A 12,424-nucleotide genomic window follows, 5' to 3' on the forward strand; every position below is an offset into this window, starting at 1 on the left:
AGAGGAAACGACAGGAAACAAGAGAGGAGAGGAGGAGAGGAGAGGAAACGAGAGGAGAGGAAAGGGGAGGAAACAAGAGAGGAGAGGAAAGGGGAGGAAACAAGAGGAGAGAGGAGAGGAGAGGAAAGAGGAGAAGAGAGGAGGAGAAAGGAGCTGAAAGGCAATGAGGAAAGGAAAGAAAAGGAGGTTAGGGGAGAGGAAAGGAGAGGAGAGTAGAGACGAGGAAGGAAGAGTGAAGGAGAAAAGAAGAGGAGAAGAGAGGAGCTGAAAGGAAATGAGAGGAGAGAAATTACTTTGAGGAGGAGATAAGGGAATAGGGAAGGAGATGAGGGAAGGGGAGGAATGAGCAGAAAAGAGGAGAGGAAAGAAAAGGGCATGACAAACGAGGAGAGGAAATGAGAGGAGACAGGGAAAGAGGGAAGGAGAGAAGGGGAAATGAAAGGAGAGGAGGGAAGAGGAGAGGAAAGGAAATTAAAGGAAATGAGAAGAGAGACAGGGAAAGAAGAGGCAACGAGAAAAGAGGAGAAGGGGGAGAAGAGAGGAAAGGAAATGAAAAGAGAGACAAGGAAAAGAGGAGAGGAAAGACAAGGACCGGACAGATGAGAGGAAATGAGGAAAGAAGAGGAAAGGAGAAATGAGGAGAGGGGACAAGAGGAAATGAAAGGAGAGGAGAGGAAAGGGAAGGAAACGAGGAGAGACAGGGGAAGAAGAGGCAACGAGAAAGGAGGAGAGGAGGGGAGAAGAGAGGAAAGGAGACAAGAGGAGAGACAAGAAAAGAAGCTGAATTGTGGAAAAGAGTGGAGAAGATGAAAGAAGAGAGAAATTACTTTAAGGAGGAGAGAAGGGAGGCAGAGATAAGAGGGGGAAAGGAGAAGAATAGAGAATAAAGAGAGGTGAAAGGTAAAAGGAGACATGGAGGAAGAGAGGAAGGGGAGGAGAGACAAGGAAAGAGGAAATGAGAAAAGAGGAGGGAAGGAGAAAAGAGAATAGGAAATGAGAGATGAAATGAGGAAAGAAGAGGAGAGGAAACAAGAAAAGAGTAGAGGAGAGAAGGTGAAATTAGACGTGAGGAAAGGAAATGAAAGAAAATGAGAGGAGAGACAAGGAGAGGAGAGGGAAGGAAAGGAGAAAAAAGGAGACAAGAAGAGAAAAGGAAAGGAGGAAAAGGGAGGAGAGGAAAGGCAAGGAAATGAGAAGAAAGTAAAGGAAAGGGGAAAAGGGAGAGATGAGAAAAGAAGAGGAAGGGAGGAAAAAGGAGGAGAGGAAAGGCAAGGAAATGAGAAAAGAGGAAAGGAAAGGAAAGGAAATGAGAAAAAAGGAGACAACAAGAGAAGAGGAAAAAGGAGGAGCGGGAAGGCAGAGAGGGGAGAAGAGGAAAGGAGAAAAGGGGAAGGGAAAGGAAAGGAAAGGAAAGGAGAGGAAAGGCAAGGAAATGAGAAAAGAGGAAAGGAAAGGAAAGGAAATGACAAAAAAGGAGACAACAAGAGAAGAGGAAGGGAGGAAAAAGGAGGAGCGGGAAGGCAGAGAGGGGAGAAGAGGAAAGGAGAAAAGGGAAAGGAAAGGAAAGGAAAGGAAAGGAAAGAAGAGGTTTAATGTGAAGCAGACTAAAATAGAGTACAGACAGGAACATGCAGTGAGGAAAAACACAGAAAGAGAAAGCAGCTGGATGAAAAATCTCACGAGTGTAGAGTAGAAAACACACATAAATTCACACACACACACACACACACACACACACACACACACACACCTCAGTGCTGCTTGTTAGTGTGTGGGTGTGTGTTTATCTGGGGCTCCTGTGGTTGTTCCAGCTGTCCGTCCCTCATGATAAGGTTTAGTGGTTTGGGTCTGAGCTGTGGCATGGCCTTCACACACACACACACACACACACACACGCACATCTACACACACACACACACACACACCATCCTGGCTTTGTACACAGGTGCAGGGCTCGTACTGCACCCACAGAGACAAATTCACACAATCATGTCCATAATGAAAACTAATAGATATACTGTGGCATTCACATGCTATCTGACATATCGGGGGGAAAAAAATCATCTATTGTCTATAATTATTATATCATTTATTATTATCTATATATATTATCTATATTATTATATATTATCTATATATATCTATATTTCTATTTTTATTACTACTTTCTTCTTACTTATGTTTTCTCCTTTCAATGTCTCCTTTCTTTGCACTTTGAATTGCATTTTATCTATGAAAGGTGCTATACAAATAAGTTTATTATTATTATTATTACATTATATCAACGCTGAACATCGGACGAAGTCGTAAAGTTTGTGAAATTTTTGCTATGATGCAATGATAACCTTTAACCTTCCCCACATGGTGGAAAAATCTAGTTTTGTGTCAGTCAGCAGGAAGAAAACACAAATCCAGACGTACCTTTATTACACATTTTAGGTCAGTCAGACTAACCACCATAACTTTTTAAAAAGAAAGAAGCAGCCAGATCCACATCATGCTTTTCAGGACGGCCATGTTTGTTTATCGTTTGTCTTCCAGTTTTGATTTTCAGACAAAATAAGACGTGAATGCAACGCTGTTCAGCGGCCAACTTGGAAGTCCCGGATGTCGGAGCTTCCCACCAACACCTGAACGCATCAATAGATATTAAAGCTGCCAAACGCAACTTTTTTCACAACTTTTTTTCCTGTGTCAATGGAAGGCAGGGTGTTGCTGCAAAACATGGACATGACGCTAATGTGGATGGATATGCATGGAAGTATGCACACACACACACTTATATACTCTTTACACACTTCTAAACTCTCACACCAACACGCACACATCACATGCATGGATCAAATGTAATCAAATCATGCAATGGGGGGATTTGGGGGATTTTCTGTGAGTTCAGGCAGGAGAGGCTTAAAGAAAGGCAAACAGAGATAAAGTTCATCATCAAAGGGAAACCGCTGTCTGAGCAAACTGACATTAATGAGGATTAAAACGGAGAAAGTTTTCTCTATGCCAACAACCGCCTGAAGGCATTAAAAACACACACCCCATCAGATGTTACGGCAACATACAGCATTAAAAAAAACGACTTCCCCTCGCCTTCTGTGTGTTTCTGTCAATGAAACGCTCTCATTGTTCCCAAATGAACGCTTATCAGATGACGAGTTAAAGCCCACATGACTTGCCCTCTGGGAAATGCTTTGAGATTGTGTCAATGTTTCAGTTTAGTTCCCCGAATAATCGACTTCCTCCTGGAGCGTCGGAGCCATGTGACGCCTGATTTGATTTGAGTCCTGCAGAGACTTCGCTAATGTCCCGACTGGAGAGGAGGAGTTAAAGAGGCGGTGTGTCCAGAACTGTGATGTTGTTTTTTTGGGATTTTCTGTCGATGCAGTTTGAGTTTCTCTCTTCTTTGTCTGTTCCGCCATGGTGGCTATCGCTGCTCATGCTAACTACCCAGTTCTTCTTCTTCTTCTGTTTATAGAGTGTTAAAGTCCCGCCCACCGCCATATTTTAGGCATCTTTAGTGAATCGGTAGAAACTGCACTTCTCTTTTTCCGTGTGCAGTCGGGTGCAAAACGCTGTGGCATTTTATTTGGCTGAATTTGCAGCTAAACATTACCTCTCTACCTGGGTAAGAGAGTGTTGGCGTAATGCCTCCATGTCATTTGCCCTCTCTGTTTTTATAATTATAATTTTCCATAGTAGACAGAAATGTGATATGTTGTGTCATTGTTTGCTCAAAAGAAGACACTTTTTTTTTTTTTTTTTTCTCTCTAAATCACCTTTGTCTAACTCTCTTCTGGGGTCCAGGCATGTTTTGATGGTGGGACTTCAGCGCTGTATTCCAAACACATCGCTGTCGTTGCTGCTGGAAACATGAAACGCATCAGAGGGTTTTTCCCGGGAAAGACACCCAAAGGGCCCAAAAGGTTCTATTTAATAAATAATGACACACGCATAAAGTAACATTCAAGATCGTGAATATGTGGATAACTCTATTTTTTTTTTATCATTTATTTTTTATTGTAACACCGTCAAGTTACAGACAATACAACAATATAACAGGTTACATTTTGATCGTGTAACCCAACTATCCCTCTACCCCATCCCTATTGGATAACTCCATTTTGATTAAAGTCAGATAGAACCTTATAATTTCAAGCTCACAAAATGTAAAAGCTTTCCTGAACTGGCTTTAGGTTGAATCACTATTGTGTTACATCAATGGGTGACAGAGAGTAGGAAAACAGACATTTACTTATATGAAAATGTCACGGATTATTACTGTAATTCAGATTTTTTTCCATGAAGGAGGCAAAGGTACAAGGAGGAAGAAGATGAAAAGTGTGTCCCGGGGCCGTTTCTCGGTCTCCGTGTTGTCCCATACACACACAAAGCCGAACACACCCATATTGTACCTGTATACAATGATAAAGCGCAGCCTTCCTACTGTTACAGCGGCCTGGCGCTGACTCATTGTGTGTCGCGGCTCATTCACATTCCAGGAGACTGAACAATGTCTACGTTCATCCCGGGGATATGCAGAGAGGAGGAGCGCCTTGTGCCAGGAGAGGCAGCGAAGATTAGCTGCAATCGGAGAGGATCGGGTGGTAAATGTCAGGTGTGTTGTTGCCTTTCGAGGACAAAGGTTGTGTATTGATACAGATTTGGCAAATGTCAGGTCAGCTACTGTTGTCACAGAGCGGGCAGAGCCTAAAGGACACATCACCACATGATCTCTCTTTATCTCCATATCTTCCTCACACACACACACACACACACACACACTCGTGGTTTGGCCATTTTGTTTCCAGGTAGTCACGTCACTGTCATCTGTATCTTCTTCGGAAATCCGTTCAGTTTCAAACACTGAGCCCAGGTACGGCACAGCAGAGAGACACAAGTAAAAACACAAATAAATAATAAAACTGTTTCAATAAAGGCGCCTACAACAATTTTTCTGTGGGTGTAAATTGAAATCAACAAATTAAACTTTACTGTCGTTACTGTAATTGAGCATTTAAGTTAGGAATTTTGCTTTTACTTAAAGTCATAATAAAACGACATTTTGAGAGCATCTTGCTTCCTGTATTTCCTGTTGAAACAGGATGTTGGGGCGGGGCTTAACGCAGGGAGGAGGGATCACTCAAAAGTGTAAACCAATGGGAGATCAGTTAAGGAGAGAAAGGCAGTTTTGATGGGAGGGGCGGAGGGGCGGGACCATTCAAAAATCTGTGATGGTTTTATTTACATCGCCTCCTGGGAAAAGATGAAGTCATCACTAAAGATCTTTTGTTTTCCAGTCAGTAAAAGTAATGAGATTTTGATATAAAAATACAATAAAATAATTAATTTTTTTTGTCATTTTTTTGGCATAAATTGTCAAATAGGTGTATTCTAGGTTAGAATGATAAGTTTTGACTTATTATTATACTTCGCTACATTTTAAATCTCATCCATTACAGCATACAAAATTTGTAGCCTACTCTCTCCATATCAAGACGTACACACACACGTGGAGGAAACATTAGCTAACTGTAACACTGAATGCTCAAATTTATCTATGATAGTTAGTTATGATAGTTATCTATGATAGCTCAGTTAACATTAGCTAACAAGTCTTCCATCCAGCTACAGTTTTAGTTTATGTTAGCCTGTTGTTGTCTAGCTAGTGCGCTGGCCTTGCTAGCTAGTTGGACAGAAACATCAATAGCTGAATAATGGGGATCGCATTTTCAGTTTTTTTCAATCACAGATTGAATAGTGACATGAATTTCAGAATCACTATCACATATTGAACGCTCTGCCCTCAGTAACTTTTACTGGGTACTTATTACATGAGCTACATTTTCTTAAATATATTTTTACACCAGTAACCTAATTTACTTCTACTTAAGTAAAATTGTATCTTTTTCCACTCTTGTGTATGTGTCAGTATGTAGTATGTCACCAAGACAAATTCTGTAAATTAAGCAATTAACGTGGTTCTGATTAAGGAACTTGTCACTGAATGTTTGAGAGTGGTTACTGATATTCACTGGGGACGTGCCACCATGTTGGAGGACTTACTAATCTTAATGAAAGATCGATCATTATTTCTGCTCACCACTTTCAAGCCTCTACTGATTCTGATTCCCTGGTGAAAGATGAAAAGGACACTGGTGCTATTACACTTTATTTATTTATTGTATTCAAAGGAACCGGCTGTACGCTCAAACTGATTCAGACAAGAGTGAATTTAAACACAACTGCGGTCCAGCGGTCTCATCTCATCTCATGCACGATTCCTGCCTCCAATCATGCAATTTTTCACGGCAAAGTAAACAGCTCCTCGCCGCACGCCGTGTCCTCTCCCCGGCCCGCACCATTACTCTCAGGCCGGAGCGCTGACAGATCCAGGAGGCATTTCAGGGAACAATGACAACGGCCGTGTGCTAAAATAAGCCTCTGTCTGACTGCTGGGCGGAGAGCGTCGCGAGCGCTGAAAGTGATTTTCAGTGTCGGGGCGTTACAGTAATGTGATTACTAAAGGACATGCAGCAGGTTCAGGTCGGCTATTAGCTTAAAAATCAAAACAAAAGATGGAGGGTGAGGGTGAGGGTGAGGTGCAGACGTTCAGCAGCTGGATGTTTTCCCGTTACTTTGAATTGATCTGAGTCGAGGATGCAAAGAACATTCTGGTCCGTTGTGAACTTTGTGTGGCAGTGAAACTCTTTCCACAGAGAAAAACACATACAATTTATCAAAGTTGCTAATACGCAACACAGCAATGTGAAACTTAGGGAATATAACGAGTAATGTAACTAATTACTGCTCCTGTTGAGTAATTAGTAATGTGATTATTTTATAAAATGGGTATTAAGTAAAGAGTAATTGATTCTTGCCCAACACTGAAGACGGGCCTTCTTGCCGTTCCTGTAGATCTCGTTTAATTTTTATACTTTAATTAATTTAAAATTATACTATAATTTTGATCTGAGTCTACTGATCATGGGAGAAATTCGTCCCTTCGCTCGCCCCAGTCGACAGGGAACTGAAAGCGCAGGTTCAGCTGCAGAACAGGCAGGGAGGGGTTCAGCGTTTTGCTCAAGGACTCTTCAGCAGGGCGAAGGTTTCCTGTCACGAAGGGGTTTGAACCTGCGTCGTCCGGTTGAAGAACGATGTCCCGAGTCGCTGTGCAGCTGCTCCTCAAGATCAGGAGTCAGAACAAATTAAGTAGAAAAAAGCGCGCACATCTGAAAAACTTACTACAGGTGCAGGATGAAAAAAATGTCTTCGATCGAAACGTCGCCTTGACATTAAAATTATTGGGAGCTATCAGTACAGCGTGCGGATTTTACCTCTTTCTCTCAGGAGTCAGAACAAACCCGTAAAACCTGAGAATGGCTTAATTGAGTATGTTTATACATGTAATTACTTCGCACTCCTCCCGGCGTTTTGGGCAGAGGCGTCTGTTTTTCATTTCCAAATGTCAGCCGCTCTGAGAAATAGCGGACTGCTCTTTTGATTCATTTATTTCCTTTGCACCATCTGGCCCTTCCTGGGAAAACAACACCCAAAACGAACAAAGCGGTTGTTTTGTTGCCAAACCGGTCCTGGTTAACTATGCAACACATCCCCGTCTATTTGTCCAGATCAATTTGCCTACAAAGTGGCCAGCAGTGGCCATTTGCATTGTTTCTAACTGCTGTGCGGCTCCCGGCAGAAGATAATCCCGGTGCAACGGCGGCGTTATCTCAGGCGAAAGAGGAAGCGAGCTTTTCACACAAACAGAAGGAGGTCAGTGATTGGCCGAGAGACGGCTGCCCCCGCTGTGGCCGGCCTATCGCTGACCTTGAGGGAGCGAGGAGGAGGTTGAGTTCGCTAAGCTGCCCGACCGCTGTTATCACTGCCAGACACCATATCACCTGTGTGTGTGTGTGTGTGTGTGTGTGTGTGTGTGGAGAGGAGGGGCGGATGGGGGCTCTGTGTGTGTGTGTGTGTGAGTGTGTGCGTGTGTGTGTTTCCCTGGCTACGTGCCTGCATGCATTTGGAGTGCGTTTGTGTGTGTATATTTGCATTCAGCAGTCTACAGCATACAGCACCTGCATATTCATATGAATAGGGGATAGGATATTCAACGTGTGTGTGTGTGTGTGTGTGTGTGTGTCTGCATTATAAAAACACAGCAAAACTGGATCCTCTGGTTGAAGGAGAGGACAAGCGGATCTCCATAAATACCTATTTGGTCCCTGGTTTGCTGACTTGATGTTTTCCTAACTGCTGACAACAAAGGAAATTTGAGATAAAAAAAAAAAAAAGCCTGTCTGGGTTTTTCCTGTACCTTGCTTACAGTCTCACAAACAGCCTGGGGATTGCATGCAAAGCCACACACGCTTTGCAAATTAAATTAGGTGTTTTGTATGCTATTATGTGTCCTGTTTAGTAGAGACTTTTATCCAAATCATCTTGCAGGACCACACGTGCATATATTGTCAGTATGTGAAAACTGAACCTGGCAGAGTTAGTGCCAGGCTCAACCTTTGACCCGTTCAGGGAATTGAACGTCTAACCCTGGCAGTGTTAGAGCCTTTTTTTTACCCATTGAGCTGGTTTCATCTTGACAAAATCTGATTTTTCTAGACTTTAGCCCTATTCACATGGGACTTATATTAATTGGATGTGTCCAGTGATTTGTAATACTTGCAGAGATCGTCTGTGATTTTAATCCCGTGCAAATCTGCCATGTGTGTCATTTGTACAGTAAAAACTCCAGTGCAAATTCCCTACCGTATTTTGGCTCAGCTCTCCTGATAATATTCAGCCCATGTGAATCGAACTCTCAGTAGTTTCCGCTGTAACTTATTTTTGGCGTGTAATTTATTTTTCTTCATTTTTTTTCTTTTCGAGATCCAATTTGTTGGAACTGAATGCAAGGTTTGCTTTGTTAAGTCAGGAAGTGATGAATTATAAAGTCTTGACCTTATAGAATTGTATCCGAGGCACTGGTGATTTCAGCAAATTTCATTATCCCCTGCAAATGCATGTAATGAAATGAAGAGGATTGTGGGTAATTCATTGATTACTTGAGCTCCCCACATAGTCCTGTGTGAATAGGGCCTCACTTGTACTATCTCTGTATTATACCAATCTATCATCATGTACAACACATGACTAGTGAAATAGATTAGAAATAGAGTGCAGACCAGTAAAGCTGATTTTACGGTGGGACCCGGCTCTCTCTCTGAACTCAGTCTGGATTGTGGACTTGTCAGGGGGCAGCGTGGAGACCAAGGTGACATTTCTGCTCTTATCACCAACTTCCTGCTCTAATCACTGAGAGGCTGAGCCAACTGACCAGCACCGCCGCCGCTGGGTGGTCTGGCAACAGGTGCTGCAGTGTGTGTGTGTGTGTGTGTGTGTGTGTGTGTGTGGAGGGAGGTGGTCCAGGACTGAGGACAACAAGCAGTGAGAGGGTCAAAGGGCAGGGAGAGTTAGGAGAAAGGACCCTGTGCCACATACACACACACACACACACACACACACACTAACAGCAGACTGGAGTTTTAGTTCTACAAATGTTTCCCAGAGGCAGAAATAATCTGATTGGTTGAGTTAAACCTCAGTGGGCGGAGCCAAAGAACCACAGTTCTTCAGAGCGCAAGTTAGCTAACTGGCAAACTTGAATTACAAAGAAAGAACTTTGGTCAAAATATAAATAAAAAATATAACTGTTAATGACTTTTTTTTTCATTCATTCATGATCATGACATTATGATGTTGAAGGTCAGCAGCTAGCTAATGCTAGTATGGCTAGTTTGAACTTGAAGGTCAGCTAGCTAACTAGCTAACCTAGATAACTTAGTATGGATAGTCTGTATTTTTTCAGTTAGCAGCAGAGCGCTAGGCTTCATAATATTAGCTTCCTCCTCTCTTACCTCTTGTCTTTTTCACTGGGCTTCAGTCTAATGTTACTTAGCCAGAACAACTGTAAATCTTTGGCTCCGCCCACTGAGGTTTAACTCAACCAATCAGATTATTTCTGCCTCCAGAGCTGCTCTGCCTCTGAGAAATGTTTGTAGAACTAAAACTCCAATCTGCACCCACACACACACACATTTAATGACATGGTAAAGGAAGAAGTTTTCATCTTTTTCTGAGGAGTGCGTACCATTTGGGTCATTTACATAGAAAATATAAAATCCAGAGTTTATGTACAACTGAACAGATGGCCAAGGATTCCTGTTTTTTTTTTATATCACTGTAAAGTCTCCCTACACCACGCTGCACAGCTTGCTAATGGCTAATTACATAAAGTATAATGGTTTATTAATGCTGAATAATCGAGTCAGAATGAGTTCTGGGATTATTAATGCTCTGCTCTCCATAATCCTCTGCTGCACAACTGGGAAAATTACATTGTTAAGAAAAATCAGTTAGTGCAGCTCTCGCCAGTATCCCACCTGTATCATAAATCCACAGAAAGGGACGATAAGGAAAAAACAAGCTGAAGGCTTTCAGTCTCTGAGCCTCGACACCACAACAGTGAATAAAGCGCTGTAAAGCAATCTCGCACCTATCTATCTTCCACCTACACAGCTGGGAGAAAACAAAACAGGGAGCGTGTGAACAATCTGCTCTCCATTCACTGTGCTGATGAGCCGCTTCACCGGCAGACAAAGCCGACAAAGCCCGTGGAGTCGGGTCCACGCCAGATGTCCCAGAATAATGGGCCTTTCTTCGTTTACCTGTTATCTTTTTGCCAGGCATTTTGAGTAGCTAAGGAATCTGAGGGAAATACCTGTTACATCCAAAACTGTTAGCGATCTGTGATGCGGTGATTATGGATATGACGGTGATGCGTGTTGCAGTCCCCATTATCCCAGTAAAGAAACTGTCTGAAAGGTATTATGGCTTTTATACAACAGCTACCAACGCATGTGTGCTGTCTGAAAACTTTTCTACAAAGGAGTGTACAAATATCAGAATAAAAACTGGATAAACTAGACAGATCATTAGCAAACTCCCTGGTTACCATGAGAGTTGGCATTCTGTAGCAACCAATCAAGCACACATAATGCATTATGGGAACTGCATCAACATGGTTGGAAGGCGTACTGACCATCAGATTGTTTGGCTGAAATTACCAGTTGTATAAAGGAATACACCAAATAAGCTGTGATCAATTTACCTAACAAGTTCTCTATGGAGCATGCTAACGCTGTAGTACCGGGTTTAGTGGATAATGCTAACACTTTAACACACTGTATGTTTAGTGGATAATGCTAATGCTTTAACACACTATGTTTAGTGGATAATGCTAACGCTTTAACACAATGAGTATGTTTAGTGGATAATGCTAACACTTTAACACACTGTATGTTTAGTGGATAATGCTAACGCTTTAACACAATGAGTATGTTTAGTGGATAATGCTAACACTTTAACACACTGTATGTTTAGTGGATAATGCTAACGCTTTAACACAATGAGTATGTTTAGTTTATCAAGCTAACAATTTAACACACTGAGTACTGTATGTTTAGTGGAGAATGTTAACAAAGATGATGAGAAGGAAGGAAGATACTGCAATGTTATTCCAGCCAATAGAAACCCATGTCCACTAAATTGGGAATGCATAGTGGGGAAATCATCTCGCACATGCGTACATCTCTCTAAAATTAATAACAGCATTACCATACTATGCACATGCAAAACAGGAGCAACTGCTACACAAATTGTTTTTCACTAATTCAAAGGCTGCTATGGAAGTAAGTATGCTATGGATAGAGGCATGAGATCCAGACATGGATCTCATGCCTCTATCCATAGCATACTAAGACCTTAAATTCAAGTTCAATATCTTTATTGTCCCAAAAGGAAATTGGTAGCAGTCAGGTAAACACAAGGGTAAAAACGACATGGAACAAACACTGTAGATAAAAACAGAACACACAAAAAACATATAACCATCAATCCCAAAAATAAAGTAAATGCATTAAACATTATGCTGTTTTGCCTAAATCAAATAAGACATTGGTCTGGATGTGAGACACTCTCACAGCCAAAACTCCCAGCCAAAACAGAAGCAGTCCAGTCTGTCTAATGGCAGTGAAGCGAAGACGGAAGTAGTTGGAAGTGAGAACTATTGCTTCGCCTGTATACTGAGGAAACAGGATGGCTCAGCTCCATCATAAAAACTATGCAGCATAGGGCATTAAATACCAGGCAGAGGTGAAATCTAATCTTTTCATCACACAACAGTAAAATGACCAAAGAGCTTATGAGCTAAAAAGCCACTGTGCACCTTTAAGTGCTGTGCAGTTGATGGATCAATAACCCTCCAAGGCTCCATTGTACCGCAGTGGTCATAATGCCGTTCAGCTTAATCTGATACAGTGGACCTTTGGCTGGTTATTGATCACTAGGAACGTCCTGGGAACGG

This window comes from Centroberyx gerrardi, chromosome 24 (genome assembly GCF_048128805.1).
Source record: "Centroberyx gerrardi isolate f3 chromosome 24, fCenGer3.hap1.cur.20231027, whole genome shotgun sequence".
Lineage (NCBI taxonomy): Eukaryota > Metazoa > Chordata > Actinopteri > Beryciformes > Berycidae > Centroberyx > Centroberyx gerrardi.